The sequence below is a fragment of the Macaca nemestrina genome, chromosome 6 (assembly GCF_043159975.1).
Source record: "Macaca nemestrina isolate mMacNem1 chromosome 6, mMacNem.hap1, whole genome shotgun sequence".
Taxonomy (NCBI): Eukaryota; Metazoa; Chordata; class Mammalia; order Primates; family Cercopithecidae; genus Macaca; species Macaca nemestrina.
In genome coordinates this window covers 4,238,438-4,254,894 of record NC_092130.1, presented here as the reverse complement: position 1 = coordinate 4,254,894, position 16,457 = coordinate 4,238,438, and the positions used below count along the sequence as shown (strand labels likewise).

The window sequence follows — 16,457 nt, the reverse complement described above, 5'->3', positions numbered from 1 at the left end:
TTTGGTTTGTCTGAGGTGGGAATTTTATTTGTCTTCGTTTCTATATAAATTGAGATAAGAGACGGTGATCTTACCATGTACATTATAGATGACTTACAGAGTGTCTTGGTGGGCAGCTGTAAAGTGAGTTTATTACCAGCAAGAATGAATTCAAGATGACATTTATAGATGACAGGTTCACTTAAAAATTCTACGGCGGTGAGCATTTGCCATAGTAGAAGTGCTTTCTTCTTGAAAATAATGGTGAACATGCAGCGAAAATAAACTTGAAAATCAGGCACAGAAAACTTGTGCCTTTCCACATGTCCTCTAGGCTTTATTTGGGGACCCTCATGTTGACTATTTTCACTATTTCCATTGGGTTTTCTCATGTCAACAATGCAGAAAAGACCTGTGCACAGAGGACACAGTGTGGTCTGACTCTCATCATGTTTTTATTTCTTCTAATTGCAGAAAAGAGTACACTTTGAGGCAGAAGGTATGCATTGTGGGTTTAATTTTTTTATTGTTTTTAGTTTGCTTGAAATTCTGGGATGCATGTGTAGAACGTGCAGGTTTGTTACATAGGTATAAATGTGTCATGGTGGTTTGCTGCAACTAAGCCTTCATCGTGCCACTGCACTCTAGCCTTGGCAACAGAGTGAGATTTCATCTGAGAAAAAAAAAAAAAAAAAAAGGCACAGAACAATCAGGGACATATTCTACTATGTTTAATAACATGATTGCCACAAGTGTACATGTGCCCTAATTCAGCCCACACATCCAATACACAGTGCAGAATAAGAACTCAAGGAAGAACTGGGGTGTTCTTCTGGTGTCCATCCCCTCGGTGGGACTTCCTGCACAGCTAGTTTGGAGAGCGTTAGTGTTAGCCCCCCCACCTACTGCCCCCCGTGATGGGCTGTCCTAGTGCTGGAGTCAGTGTGAGCATGAGCAGCAGCTGACTCCAGGGACACATACGTTGTGTTGAAAAGAAAGAGTGGAAGGACGAATAAGCTAAGTGCAGGTCCTCTTTAAATGGTAGGATAATTGAACATTTTCAAATCTTGGTTTAATTCTCTTTGAATCAAAGGTTCAGTGAAGTCATAGTATTTTTTGGCTAGAGTTAAGTTTTTTTGAAGAAAGGTTGCTTTTATGCAGTATGAAATATTTTAGGAGGGATGATGGACAGCAGCAGCGCATGTGGATCCTGAGCAGGAAATGACCTCGGAAGGGATCACAAAGGGAGGGCAAGTACGCTCAGGTCAGATTAGGAAGGAGGAACCTGAGACGCTGTAGGGAAGCACAGCCTGCCCCGTATGGTGTGCCGTCTTTGAGACCAGCTGTGTGTCATCGATGAGCTTGCCTTAGCTAGAGGCCCAAGGCTCTGTTTCCCTTGCTTTCCTCATGGTCTCATTTGCCTGCCTTCACCATCAAGGAGGTTGGGCCTGCAACTCCATCTGGGGTAACCCACCTTCTTCACACATGCCAGCCTCACGTGCACACCACCCAATAAACCCGAGGGATTCCCTCAGTGGAATCCATATGGTGACACTTACCCTATGTCTCCTAGATCATCAAGAGAAGCTTAGAGCTGTATATCCACATAAGGCATCCACTGAGAGGATCCTCTCTGTTGTCAGTGTAAGTTGTCCTTTCTTTCCCTGAAAGGGGAATTTCATTTTCCTAGGTTTCTTTCAATTTCACTTGAATAAAGATAGGAAAATCTCACTACCATGTACATTATAGATGACTTAGATATTTTCTTGGTGGGAAAATGTAAAATGAGAATTCATTACCAGCTAAGAACTGATTCCAGATGGCATTCATAGATGACAGCTTCAGTTACAAACTATGTCAGCAGCATTTTCTTCAGGAGAAAACCCTTTTTGAAAATTATGAATTTAAAACTAAACTTTGAAATCTTGCACAAAAAGGTGGTGCCTTTCTACAGGTGTTTCCTAGGCTTTATTTTTGTGGCTGTTGCCTCCACCTGAATTTCCCATTGGGTTTTCTAGTAGCACCAAGTTTAGAAAAGACTTGTGTACACAGGCAGCATGATCTTACCCTCATGATGTTTTCTTTCTCTTAAATGCAGGCAGAGCCATTCACAGAAACAAATGGTACGTATTCTTGGATCACCTTTTTGCTAAGGAAAAATCTTAGTGTTGAGAAAGGTGACACTTTCTTACCTGCTTTTTCTGGAGAACCACTCTCATTGGAGCTTCCTATTGGAAATGAAGTTTGGGAAGAAATTACTAACAGTGTACTGAAGAGGGGTGACCATCCTACATAGTCCCTGTTAGCTGCAGTGTCGTTTTTATGAAATCGAATGAGGTTCATCAAGGTGGGGGGCAGGTATAAGGAGAGAGAGTCTGTGTATAGTGATTTTGAATGTCTTTGGGAGGATTTGTACATTTCTTCAGAAAGCATGCTTCCATGTGCACAGCCCACCACAAAGATGAGTGTTGTAAATAAAAATTCCATCACCATTGCACACCTTATGTCAGTCAGCCCATTTATCCTCCACCACAGCTGTAGCTGAAGGTCAGTTTAATATCCCCAGTATGCAGATGGAGATAGTGCAGAGATGAATTTGCCAAGCTCTTTATCTCTTCAGTGGAAAGGGTAGAGGTGAACTCAGGAGTGACTGGAAGGTTGATGCCATGGGCTACTACTCGGAAGTAATCACATGGTTCTGGTATAATTTGTCATTATGCCAGAGAGTTTTAACACCTAGGTGTACATATGGAAGTTGGATGGCTTTCAGAAATCCCAAACACTGTCTCTCATATAGGATTCTCGCAATGCTCACATAACTCAGCATAGGAATAAGTATATTTTATAGTGGACTTTGGTGTGGTCACAAATGGGAAATAGACATTGAGAGGTCAGGCTTTTGGCTGCAGTGCTGTGTTATTTTCTCATCTCCTGATCAAAAGCAGAAAATTGTCAGACATGTTATATTGTATTTAATGAGATCATCTTCATAAGCCTTACATACGCTGCAGTTCAGCACTCATACCCAAGACACAGCACCAAAGAAGAACTGAAGGAAAAACTTGGGTGCTATCCTGGTACTCATCTTCTCTGCTGGAATCTTCTACAGAGCTGGGTTAGAGAGGGTCAGCGCCCCCACCTGCTGCCCCCCATGATGGGCTGTCCTAGTGCTAGAGCCAGTGTGAGCATGACCAGCAGTAGGCCCCATATCACACACACATTGTGTTCAAAGGAAGAGCAGAAGGACAAATATCACAGACCACGTACGAGTCATCTTTAAATGGTAGGATAATTGAGTATTTTCAAATCTTGGTTTAGTCTTCTTTAAAAGAAAAGGTTACTGAATACATAAAATATTTTGGATAGAATTAAGTCTCCTCTTTGAAGAAAGGTTGCTTTTTTTTTTTTCTAGTACAAAATGTTCTGATCGGTCATGGTAGCTCATGCCTGTAATCCCAGCACTTTGGGAGGCCGAGGAGGGCGGATCACCGGAGGTCGGGAGTTTGAGACCAGACTGACCAACATGGAGGAAACCCGTCTCTCCTAAAAATACAAAATTATCCGGGAGTGGGTGCGCATGCCTGTAATCCCAGCTATTCAGGAGGCTGAGGCAGCAGAATCCCTTGAACCTAGGAGGCGGAGGTTGTGGTAGGCCGATATCATGCCATTGCACTCCAGCCTGGGCAACAAGAGTGAAACCCCATCTCAATAAAAAGGAAAAGAAAAGTTCTAGGAGGAACAAAAACATGGCAGCAGGACATGTGGATCCTGGGGAGAAAATGACCTCGAGGGGATAAAGAAGGGAGGACAATTTAGGTCAGGTCAGATTAAGAAGGAGGAGCCCTGAGATGCTACAGGAAACACTGTGTCATGTGCCCTGTTTGAGATGGATTATTTCATGTCGAAGAGGTTGCCTTAGCTAGATGACTAAGACCCTGTCTTCTTGGCCTTCCTGATGTCTTCCTTTACCATTTGTCTTCCCTCACCACCTGGAAGAGGAACCAGCAGCAGCTGAGTCTGTGCTGTGAACACACCTTTCCACACACGCCAGCCCCGTGTCCACAGCTCCAAGATCACCTGAGGGATTCAGTCAGTGGAGCTCATGTGCTTATAGTGACTCTGTTTCCTAGGTGACCTGGAAGACCTCGAGGAGGCTGTGCCCAAGCAGACATCCTCGCAGGAAGCCACAGGGGTTCACATGGTAAAGTCATCGTATTTCCTCTGAAATGGAAATTGTATTTCTCTCGGTTTCTCTCTGTTTCAATTGAACTAAGATGTACACATCTTACCACGTACGTGATAGGTGACTCACAAGAATTTCTTGGTGGGCAAATGTCCGAGTTCATTATCCACTAAAAAATGGTTTCAGATGGCATCCACATTTACAAGCTGTGTGTCAGCAGGCATTGTCCTCAAGAGAAATGCCTTCTTCTTAAGAAGTATTTGGAATAATCAAATAAAAACAATTGAAAATCTTGCACAAAAATCTGTGCCTTTCCACGAATATCTTCTAGGTATCAGGGCCATTGTCTCAACCACTATTTACCATCTGTTTTTTTAATATCAACAAGTGAAGAAAAGGCCCGTACACACAGGACACAGTCTGGTCTGACCCTCATAGTGTTTTGTTTTTCTCTAGATGCAGGTGGACCCAGCCACACTGGCGAACGGTACGTATTCTGGGATCACCTCTCTGTTTACGTTCAAAATCTTAGTGTTGCAAAGATGACACTGTTTTGCCTGCTTTTGCTCAAGAGCCAGTCTGGTTTGAGCTTTCTGCCAGAAATTAGATTTGGGAAGTTTGGTATAAAAACTACTAAGAGTCCAGTAAACAACTCTAACCATGCTACTGTCATCCTTGGAAGCAAAAGTGTCCTGTAAGGTGGGGTGGTACATCAGGGTTGGGAGGGATAGAGGAGAGAGTCTATATGGAATGATTGTGGATGTCTTTGGGAGTGTGTGTGCATTTCCCCAGAAAATATGCTCCCATGTTCAGAGCAAAACACAAGGATTAATGTTCAAGAAAATTTCCATCACCACTGCACAGTTCACAGAAATCAACCCATTCATCCTCCGCCCCAGCTGTACCTGAACTTAAGTTTACTATCCCCAGTCCTCAGATGGACATGGTGCAGAGACGAATTTCCCAAGCTCTTGGTCTTTTAAATGGAAGAGGCACATGTGAAGTCGGGAATGAGTGGAAGGTTAATGCCATGAGCCACTACACTGAATTTATCACAAAGCCCTAGTATAATTTCTTGCTAGGCCAAGTTATTCCAGCACTTCTGTGTGCTCATGGGAGAACAAAAACCTATTCAGATCCCAAACACTATCATGACTGGATGGTGTCAATGGTCAGCTCACCCAGGGTTGGTTTGAGCAGGTACATTGTACAGTGGGCTTCAGTGTGATCATTAATGTAAAACACACAGAGTCCACAGGCTTTTGATCTACAGCAGTGAGGTCATTCCTCAGCTCCTGTTCAAATGCAGACAATAATCAGTGGGATATTCTATTGTATTTAATGAGATAATCACTGCAAGTCTTAGAAATTCAGTGGAACCCAATCCCAAGACATAGCATCCAATAAAATCTCAAGGATCAACTTGGGTGTTAGCCTGGCACCCACTTTCCCTGCTGGAATCTCCTGCAGAGCTGGGCTGGAGAGGGTCAATGCCTGCCCCACCCCCTTGCTTTTCCCCATGACAGACTGTCCCAATGCTACAGTCAGTGTGAGCATGAGGAGCAGTGCACTCCGTGGTGCACACACATCGTGTTGAAAAGGAAGAGTGGAAGGACAAATATCACATGCTAAGTAGGGGTCATCGTGAAATGGCAGGATAATTGAGTATTTTCAAATCTTGGTTTATTTGCCTTGTAACAGAAAGTAATGCAAACTTTGACTAGAATTAAATCTCCATTTACAAGAAAGGTTGCTTCTTACACACTTTAATATTCTAGAAGGGATGATATACAGAGCAGCAGCACATGTGGATTTCAGGAGGAAATGACTTTGGCAGGGATCAATAAGAAGACAAGTTAGCTCAGGTCCAATTAGGAAGGAGGAGCCCTAAGAGGCTGCCAGGGAAACACAGCCTGCACTGCGTGGTGTGTCCTGTTTGAGACTGGCTATTTCATGTTTACGAGGTGGCCTGTAGGTAGAAACCCAAAGGCCCTGATTCCCTTTCTTCCCTGCGTCTCTCCTGTGCCTGCTACCCTCCCCCAACACCCACCTTAAGCAATGTTACTGAATTGTTCATGAGCAACACCACCACGGTGCTGACGGTCACTCTGTATCCTCCTAGTTCTGACTGATACACTACAGGAGCTGTCCAGTGACGAGGGAGAGGAGGAGGACCCAGAGGATGTGAAGGTCAGGCCACCTGGATTTCTCTGAGAAAAACTGTTGCTTTCTTAGCTTTATCTTATTTGGATTAAATTAAGGTATAAGAATCTGACCATGTATATCTTAGATTAGTGACAGAATGTCCTTGGGGAGAATTGTGAGAGTCCGTCCCCACTGAGGCTTGATGGAAGACTGGGAGAAAATGACAGCACCAGCCACACATTGTGGGGCAGTGAGCCTTTGCCTTACCAGTTTTGTTCTCTCTTTGGAAGAAAGTCAGTTACTTGCCAGCCATCATGGACTTGAGAGGAAACATCCTCTGAGAAAAATCTGTGTCTTTAGTATGAGTTGATTTCTTCTGTTCCTCTTTTGGGTTCCTTTGAACACTGGTTTTCATCTTGTTTTCTAATGTCACTAAGTGAGGAAAAGTCCTGTGCTCACAGGACACAGCATGGTCTGATGCTCATAGCAATTTACTTTCTGTCATTACAGAAATCGTCGGGAGTTCCACCGGAGGGTATGTATTGCGGAGCCGCTCTCATGCTGATGAGTCACCCAGATGATGAGGAATGTGCCACTGCCTCGCTGGCCTTCCCGTAGACAGGCAGCCGGAGCTGAGCGTCCTCTCATGAATGAGGACCTAGGCTGTGATGGGAGAAATGATTTTTCTAGATAAGAAACAGTGGCCACATTCTGCAGCCCCTGGAAGCAACTGCGATCCCTGAAGGTGGGGTGGGATCCTGTGCACGGGGCCGGCTCATGTCTTTTGTGAATTCATGCGGTGCCACGGTCAGTGTGTCTGGGTGTGTGTGTTTGGGTTTCCATACCACATATCCCCAGATTTACTAGTGTCCACATTCTCAACAGAGATTTCCGTCACCGTTGTGGTCCTATTACAGGCACATGAAAAAATCAGCTTGTAAGCTTCCAGTGTGTGCAGTTTATTTCATGCACAGGACACTTTAATTAAACTAAAAGAAATCCTGTCCACACCCAGGAAATTCTCACTGGGCACCCATAGAACAGAACTGTCAGGATCTCTGCTCATTTTATTTTTTTCTTCAGAATTCACTGCTATACTTTATTTTCTAATAAACCTCACCTCTTCACAGGCCTTTCTGTTTCCTCTTGCCATTGGAGAGGTCATGACACCTCACTCTAGCCCTTTCCCTCCTTTACAAGCCTCTTCTACCAAAGCCCTCAGAAGTGACCCTCCACGACCCATCTTGAGCAGGGAGAGTGGGGGGCTCCTTCCTGTGCATTTACAGCCTGGTGCAGCCTCGTGCTACAGCCAGTTCTGCTGGAAAACTGAGAAGAGAGGAGGCTGCAGGTGGGGTTGTGGTGAAATCCCTGTGCTAGTGTCACAGGAGGTGAGGAGGGGACCCTGCTCTAAGGCAGCTGAGCTCAGCAAAGGGAGAGGGGCTGCTCTGGAGTTTAGGTGGTTCTTGCAGCTTTCCCGTGTGACCCATAGGAGATCAGTTTCTCTGTTTCTCTGGGACAGACTTGCAATCATCAGTCCCAAAGTCTGTAGTCTCCTACTCATAGGTGGAGGAATCCTGGCCATGGCTGGTCACCGGGAGGGCAGGGACTGTGTCCTCCTCATTCTTTCTCAGCCCAGAGCTCAGCCCTGGGCAGCCCATGTTGGGCCCCGTGATGTTCTGATGCCTGCATTCCTGTTGTGAGATCTAGCACAAGCGTGCAAAGGCTTTCTGCTCATTTTCTATAGTCTGTGGGTTCCCACACTTACCCAGGTGCCTGGGTGGGTTGTAATCCAGGGTCAGGGGAGAAGAGCGTGGGCTCCTCAAACAGTGAGGTTTTCTCTTCTCTGCTCCTGCGGTTCTGCTCGTGTCTTCTCCTGAAGTGTGCACTGAATGATTACAATAATACATTTTGTATGTTTTACCACAACAATGTCTGAAGTGCAATAAAATGGATGGAAAGTGCAGGAGAAGCATATGTAGACCCAGGAAAGACAAATGACATTGTCACATTTCACCAGAAAAGTGGAAATTTCCCAGGCCTCAAAATGCATGGGAGAAGGAAGAGACACTGTCACAGCATCGGCAGTGCGTGTGTGTGCTGCCAAGGCTCTGTCTTCCATGGCTTTCGTGATGGTCTCACTGACCTTTCTTCATCACCAAGGAGGATGTTCTGGCAGGAGGTCCGTTTTTGCAGTTAACCCCCCTTGTCTACATGTGCCAGCCCCGTGTTTTTAGCGCCCGAGTCTGCCTGACGGATTCCTTCAGCGCATCCAGTGTGCTGACAACGACTCTGTGTTTCCTAGAGAGCGACGAAGGCTTGTTGTTCGAGCGTCTGCTCAAGGTACCATCTGAGAGCTTCCCTTACTCATTGAAGGTAAAGTGTTTTTGGTTTGTCTGAGGTGGGAATTTTATTTCTCTTCGTTTCTATATAAATTGAGATAAGAGATGGTGATCTTACCATGTACATTATAGATGACTTACAGAATGTCTTGGTGGGCAGCTGTAAAGTGAGATTATTACCAGCAAGAATGAATTCAAGATGACATTTATAGATGGCAGGTTCACTTAAAAACTCTATGACGGTAAACATTTCCCATAGGAGAAGTGCTTTCTTCTTGAAAATAGTGATGAACATGCAGTGAAAATAAACTCAAAAATCATGCCCCAAAAAACTTGTGCCTTTCCACGTGTCCTCTAGGCTTTATTTTGGGGCCCTCGTGTTGACTATTTTCACTATTTCCTTTGGGTTTTCTAACGTCAACAATGCAGAAAAGACCTGTGCACAGAGGACACAGTGTGGTCTGACTCTCATCATGTTTTTCTTTCCTTTAATTGCAGAAAAGAGTACACTTTGAGGAAGAAGGTATGTGTTTTGGGGTTTTTTTTTATTGATTTTAATTTGCTTGAAATTCTGGGATGCATGTGTAGAACGTGCAGGTTTGTAACATAGGTATAAATGTGTCATCGTGGTTTGCTGCACCTATCAACCTGTCATCTAGGTTTTTAGCCCCGTGTGCATTAGGTCTTTACCAATGCTCTCCCTCATCTTGCCCCCCACACCCCAGGGATTAGTTTTTTGCTAAGGAAATATCTTAGTTTTTCAGAAAGGTGGCACTTTTTACCCTGCATTTGCTGGAGAATTTCTCTGGAGCTTCCTAACAGAAATGAGGTTTTAGGCAGTTTGGTATAAACAAACAGTCTGAGACCAGACTGATCAACATGGAGGAAACCCGTCTCTCCTAAAATTGCAAAATTATCCGGGAATGGGTGTGCATTCCTGTAATCCCAGCTATTCAAGAGACTGAGGCAGCAGAATCACTTGAACCCAGGAGGCGGAGGTTGTGGTAGGCCAAGATCGCGCCATTGCACTCCAGCCTGGGCAACAAGCGTGAAACTCCATCGCAAAAAAAAAAAGAAAAACAAAAAAGTTCTAGGAAGAACAAAAGCACAGCAGCAGTACATGTGGCTCCTGGGGAGGAAATGACCTCAAGGGGATAAAGAAGGGAGGACAAGTTAGGTCAGATTAAGAAGGAGGAGCCCTGAGTTGCTACAGGGAAACACTATGTGGTGTGCCCTGTTTGAGATGGATTATTTCATATTGAAGAGGTTGCCTTAGCTGTCTTCTGTGGCCTTCCCGATGCCTTCCTTCACCATTTGTCTTCCCTCACCACCACGGAGGAGGGACCGGCAGCAGCTGAGTCTGTGCTGTGAACACACCTTTCCACACACGCCAGCCCCAGGTCCACAGCTCCAAGATCACCTGAAGGATTCACTCAGTGGAGCTCATGTGCTTATAGTGACTCTGTTTCCTAGGTGACCTGGAAGACCTCGAGGAGGCTGTGCCCAAGCAGACATCCTCGCAGGAAGCCACAGGGGTTCACATGGTAAAGTCATCGTATTTCCTCTGAAATGGAAATTGAATTTCTCTCGGTTTCTCTCTGTTTCAATTGAACTAAGATGTACACATCTTACCACGTACGCGATAGGTGACTGACAAGAATTTCTTGGTGGGCAAATGTCCGAGTTCATTATCCACTAAAAAATGGTTTCAGATGGCATCCACATTTACAAGCTGTGTGTCAGCAGGCATTTTCCTCAAGAGAAATGCCTTTTTAAGAAGTATTTGGAATTGTCAAATAAAAACAATTGAAAATCTTGCACAAAAATCTGTGCCTTTCCACGAATGTCTTCTAGATATCAGGGCCATTGTCTCAACCACTATTTACCATCTGTTTTTTTAATATCAACAAGTGAAGAAAAGGCCCGTACACACAGGACACAGTCTGGTCTGACCCTCATAGTGTTTTGTTTTTCTCTAGATGCAGGTGGACCCAGCCACACTGGCAAACGGTACGTATTCTGGGATCACCTCTCTGTTTACGTTCAAAATCTTAGTGTTGCAAAGATGACACTGTTGCACCTGCTTTTGCTCAAGAGCCAGTCTGGTTTGAGCTTTCTGCCAGAAATTAGATTTGGAAAGTTTGGTTTAAAAAACTACTAAGAGTCCAGTAAACAACTGTAACCATGGTACTGTCATCCTTGGAAGCAGCAGTGTCATGTCAGGTGGGGTGGTTCATCAGGGTTGGGAGGGACAGAGGAGAGACTGTGTATGGAATGCTTGTGGATGTCTTTGGGAGTGTGTGTGCATTTCCCCAGAAAACATACTCCCATGTTCAAAGTACAACACAAGGATCAATGTTCAAGAAAATTTCCATCACCACTGCACAGTTTACATACATCAACCCATTCATCCTCCAGCACAGCTGTACCTGAACATAAAAGTTCACTATCCCCAGTCCTCAGATGAACATGGTGCAGAGACGAATTTCCCAAGCTCTTGGTCTTTTAAATGGAAGAGGCACATGTGAAGTCGGGAATGAGTGGAAGGTTAATGCCATGAGCCACTACACTGAATTTATCACAAAGCCCTAGTATAATTTCTTGCTAGGCCAAGTTATTCCAGCACTTGTGTGATCCCACACACTATCATGACTGGATGGTGTCAGTGCTCAGCTCACCCAGGGTTGGTTTGAGCAGGTACATTGTACAGTGGGCTTCAGTGTGATCATTAATGTAAAACACACAGAGTCCACAGGCTTTTGATCTACAGCAGTGAGGTCATTCCTCAGCTGCTGTTCAAATGCAGACAATAATCAGTGGGATATTCTATTGTATTTAATGAGATAATCACCGCAAGTCTTAGAAATTCAGAGGAACCCAATCCCAAGATACAGCATCCAATAAAATCTCAAGGATCAACCTGGGTGTTAGCCTGGCACCCACTTTCCCTGCTGGAATCTCCTGCAGAGCTGGGTTGGAGAGGGTCAGTGCCCGCTCCCCGCTCCCCTCGCTGCTCCCCATGACAGGCTGTCCCCGTGCTGGAGTCAGTGTGAGCATGAGGAGCAGTGCACTCCGTGGTGCACACACATCATGTTGAAAAAGAAGAGTGGAAGGACAAATATCACATGCTAAGTAGGGGTCATCGTGAAATGGCAGGCTAATTGAGTATTTTCAAATCTTGGTTTAATTGCCTTATAACAGAAAGTTAGTTAATGAAATCTTTTGGCTAGAATTAAATCTCTTTAATGAAAGCTTTCTTCTTATTCAGTACAAAATCTTCTAAAAGGGATAATATGCAGAGCAGCCACACATGTGGATTCTGAGGAGGAAATGACTTTGGCAGGGATCAATAAGAGGGCACATTAGCTCAGGTCAGATTAGGAGGGAGGAGCCCTTAGAGGCTGCCAGGGACGCACAGTTTGCAATGCCTGGTGTGCCCTGTTTAAAATTGGAGCTAGAAAGCCAAAGGCCCTGATTCCCTTTCTTCCCTGCCTCTCTCCTGTTCTGCTATCCTCCTCCCACACCCACCTCAAGTAATGTTACTGAATTGTTCATGAGCAACACCACCACGGTGCTGACGGTCACTCTGTATCCTCCTAATTCTTCCAGAGCATCTACTACAGGAGCTGTCCAGTGACAAGGGAGAGGAGGAAGACCCAGAGGATGTGAAGGTCAGGCCACCTGCATTTCTCTGAGAAAAACTGTTGCTTTCTTAGCTTTATTTTATTTGGATTAAATTAAGATATGAGAATCTGACAATATATATCTTAGATTAGTTACACAATGTCCTTGGGGGGAATTGTGAGAGTCTGTCCCCAGTGAAGCTTGATTTAAGACAGTGGGAGAAAATGACAGCATCAGTCACACATTGTGGGGCAGTGAGGCTTACCAATTTTGTTCTCTCTTTGGAACAAAATCACTTACTTGCCAGCCAACATGGACTTGAGTGGAAACATCCTCTGAGAAAAATTTGTGTCTTTGGTATGAGTCGATTTCTTCTGTTCTTCTTTTGGGTTCCTTTGAACACTGGTTTCCATCTTGTTTTCTAATGTCACTAAGTGAAGAAAAGTCCCGTGCACACAGGACACAGCATGGTCTGATGCTCATAGCAATTTATTTTCTGTCATTACAGAAATCCTCGGGAGTTCCACAAAAGGGTACGTATTGCGGAGCCCCTCTCACACTGATGAGTCACCCAGATGATGAGGAATGTGCTACTGCCTCGCTGGCCTTCCCGTAGACAGGCAGCCTGAGTGGAGCTTCCTCTCATGAATGAGGACCTAGGCTGTGATGGGAGAAATGCTTGTTCCAGATGGAGCATGATGGTCACATTCTGTGGTCCCTGGGAGCAACTGCATTCTCTGAGGATAGGGTGAGGTTGTGCACATTCAGTTGCTGCGTGTCTTTTTGAATTCATGTGGTGTAACTCTTGAGTGTCCAAAATACATAATGTCAAGGTCATGTAGAGGCTCAGCCTCTATCATGCAGCCTCCTCCTGGTTTCCGTGTTCTGTGCTCAGGAAACACAGCATCATGAAAAGGTAACCAAAGGGCTTGCCCTAGGCTGTGAGTGGCAGGGGGAGCACTTGCCTTCCTAGGAGGATGGAGGGTGACTCATGCATTACGAGGTGGGGAGAGACAAATGTGGCTGTGGGACAGCAGAGGCTCCAGGACGTCCCCATTGAACCCACCATGGACAAAGGTTTTTGTTTGCTCCTGAAGGCCTTTGCAAAAAACAAGTCAAGGTGGTTGGCTTAAGGTCATATGAAAATAAAATTAACCCAGTTCTGGACTGAGTTTCTTTTGGGAGCCTGCCTTTGGTGGAAATACGTTGTATGTGAGTTGAATTTGATTGCTCTGTAGGTGTCCATACTTAACCCACATTTGAAAAAAATGAGGCTGGTGTGATTTTAAAATGTCCCTCGTTAACCTCAGAAACTATCTCCTCATAACCCAATTCCCCTGGTCATCTCTAATCTTTAGAATACAGTTTTTTTGTGTGTGGTATTCAGGGCCTTCTGCTATGTGTGATCAAAGGCACAAATCAGCGTTACCAACACTGAGGTTCTAAGAATTCCCAGACAGCTGCCCAGTGGGCTCTGTGAGAGAGAGCAGGTACAGCCTTGGCCTGGGCCTGAAAAGGAACAGGATTTGGAGGAGCAGAAGGAAGGCATGAGGGCAGCAGAGCCACGGGGGCAGCCGAGGTGCAACATCAGGAAGTCAGTTCTTCATCACCTGGGCGTGGCCGGGATGTTCATATTCCAGCTGAGGGAGAACGGGTCGAGCTCCGACTTCATAGCTGGCGTTAGCACTGTCTGCCCGTCTTCCCGAGAGCCTGAAGAGAGAAGCTACTTTGTTGTTTCTTGTCTTCTCTATTTCCTGTATGTCGATGGCAGTGGCACCACCAGAAATGAGAGGCACAGAATAGGAGTTCCCGAAATAGCCAATGTGGCCCAGAGAGGACATGATCGGCAGGGATGGACTTCAGGGTCAGGCCAGACACAGAGTAGTTCCCAGGCCTGGTCTCTCTGGCTGGGACAGAGATCAGCTCTTACTTTTCACCTGCTTCTGGGCGTGGCCTGACAGCTGGTCCTCGTGTAGTTGCTGTTAGCCAAGTGTGATTTGGCCCAGAATCCTGCGTGACTGAAGGGAGTGTCAGCTTTCAGGCAGGATGGCTGCCCCACACTAGTTGCAGGGAAGGTGAGAAGGGACCCTGTTTCAGTGCAAGGTGAGCTCAGCAAAGGGAGCGGGGCTGCTCCTGAGTCCAGGTGGTCCTTGCACCTCTCGCGTGTGACCCATGAGACATCACTTCGCCTGTTTCTCTGAGATAGTCTTGGAAGTATTAGTCTCAAACTCTGTTTTGTTTTACTCGTGTGTTGATGAATCCTGGCTGGGGCTGGTCACTGGGAGGGCAAAGATTATGTCCCCCTCGTTCCTTCTCATCCCAAAGCTTGGGATGAGAAGGTTCTTGTGTGGAGGGGCTGCCGTGTTGCTGTAGGCAGTGGCTCTCGCCCTCCCTGTAGCCTGGTCCCTGGAATCCACTGGGCCCAGGGCAGAGCCTCTGGGCAGCCACCACAGGGGTCACTTGTCTTGTGACACCCTCCTCTCTGGGCCAACAGTCTTGTCCTGCTCCCCACACTCCAGTAAGGCCCAGCTTGTTCTCTGTGTCAGGCCTGCCAGGTGCCCTCCCACCTAGTCTTCCCACAGCTCAGGCAAACCCTGGGAGGCCCCCTCATTTCTGTGCTGACAACTGCTGACCTCACCTGCAGATTAAAGCAACCGGGACAAGGGGCTTTACCTTGAATTCTGTTCCATTGTTTCCAAATATTCAGAAGCTGGTGGGATTCTTTTGAGGGCTGAATATTTTCCAAGCCTCTAAGGTCATTCCAGGCATAGAACAGTCACTGTATCTGTGATATCGGTCATCATCACCTCCCACAGCCCCCAACACAACCCCAGGCCTCTGGACATCGGTCATGATCGCCTCCCACGGGCCCCAACACAACCCCAGGCCTGACTGTATCTGTGACATTGGCCATCATTGCCTCCCACAGGCCCCAACACAACCCCAGGCCTGTGGACATCGGTCATGATCGCCTCCCACAGGCCCCAACACAACCCCAGGCTTGGGCAGGTGCTGCCGACCCAGGGTGTGATCTGTGTGTTGACTGGAGGTTGGCAGTGCAGCCTTGGCCTTCTTTCCGATGTTCTATTGGAGAACAGTAGGACTGGTGGAGGTCCACAAGGAGGAGGGAAATGGGATTCATGAGGGAACAGAAGCAGGCCCTACAGGAGGAGGAGGGAGGGATTCCACGTCATGCACGACGTTGTGAAGAGGGCGGCCGCCTCTTGGAGGAACAGAATGACACGGCTTCCCCTCCCTTGGCTCAGTTATGGAATGTGAGGGCTGGGAAAGTGTGTGGGAAGTCAGAGGTCCCTCCCTCATAGCACAGAGGAAATAATACAGGCTGAGGAGAAGTCTCCAGAAATGGGCACATCAGAGGCTCTGGGGTTGGCTCCACAGCCCCAGGACAGCGGAGTCTGAGGGGTTCTCTCAGCTCTAACTCTCCCCTTTCCTTCTTATGGCCGCCCCATCACCGCTGCTCCTCCGGACACTCTGATGCTTGCTTCCCAGAACTGGAAGACTCCACCATGACAGGCAGCCGCCAGCAGGTAACTGATCTCCTCTCATATGCTCTCTCTCTTTTATCCCCTTTCTGACTCATGAGCTCCTTTTGTAGCTCTGGTCCTTTTCCTCTTTCCCTCTCTTGTGATTGTTCTCCTGAAGGACCTGGTCTCATCCCACAGTCAAGGTCCTCGGGTCTTCAGTGTCAACACAATCCCTCCCCAGCCCTCCTGCCTGCTGCCTTGGCATTGCCCTGTTTACTTCGGATCTTCAGTGTTGATAAAACCCCTCTCCAGCCCTCCTGCCCGCTGCCTTGGCATTGCCCTGTTTACCTCGGGTCTCCAGTGTCAATAAAACCCCTGCCCAGCCCTCCTGTCCACTACCTTGGCATTGCCCTGTTTACTGGCCCCCAAGCTGCAGCTTTGAATCTTGCTGAATAACCCTTCAGGGTCCAGGGAGGGGGCTGGGCTGGGGTCGGATGAGCTGGACCCCACCGTGCTGGACGGACTCCCAGTGACATCTGGGTCTGCTCTGGGCACCCCCTTCCCAGATAGGACTTTTCCTGCACTGGCGTCTCTGGACATACGCAACTGTTCTCTTTCTCACAGGTGTCAGCAAGTCCTTCCTCTGCACCTGCAGAAGCAGCAACAGAAAAAACAGCAGTGGAAGAGGAAGAGTGAGTGTGC

General features: G+C 46.7%; 1 pseudogene across 20 annotated transcripts in view; it reads left to right on the top strand.

Annotated features, from left to right (window-relative positions):
• LOC105480927 (protein FAM153B) overlaps positions 1–16,457 on the top strand; it is a 73,232-nt pseudogene that overhangs the window by 41,812 nt on the left and 14,963 nt on the right. For 10 of the 20 annotated variants that reach the window (XR_011624433.1, XR_011624429.1, XR_011624430.1 and 7 more), the window contains 11 exons: positions 454–478; positions 1,553–1,623; positions 2,078–2,102; positions 4,110–4,180; positions 4,619–4,649; positions 6,285–6,352; positions 6,818–6,842; positions 8,610–8,680; positions 9,145–9,169; positions 10,120–10,190; positions 10,626–10,772. The product of XR_011624433.1 is annotated as a protein FAM153B, transcript variant X16 (transcript). Of the gene's footprint in view, positions 1–453; positions 479–1,552; positions 1,624–2,077; positions 2,103–4,109; positions 4,181–4,618; positions 4,650–6,284; positions 6,353–6,817; positions 6,843–8,609; positions 8,681–9,144; positions 9,170–10,119; positions 10,191–10,625; positions 10,778–12,255; positions 12,318–12,778; positions 12,804–15,757; positions 15,819–16,379; positions 16,448–16,457 lie in introns of those variants that run through there. The other 10 variants (XR_011624423.1, XR_011624419.1, XR_011624421.1 and 7 more) reach the window with 5 other exon arrangements.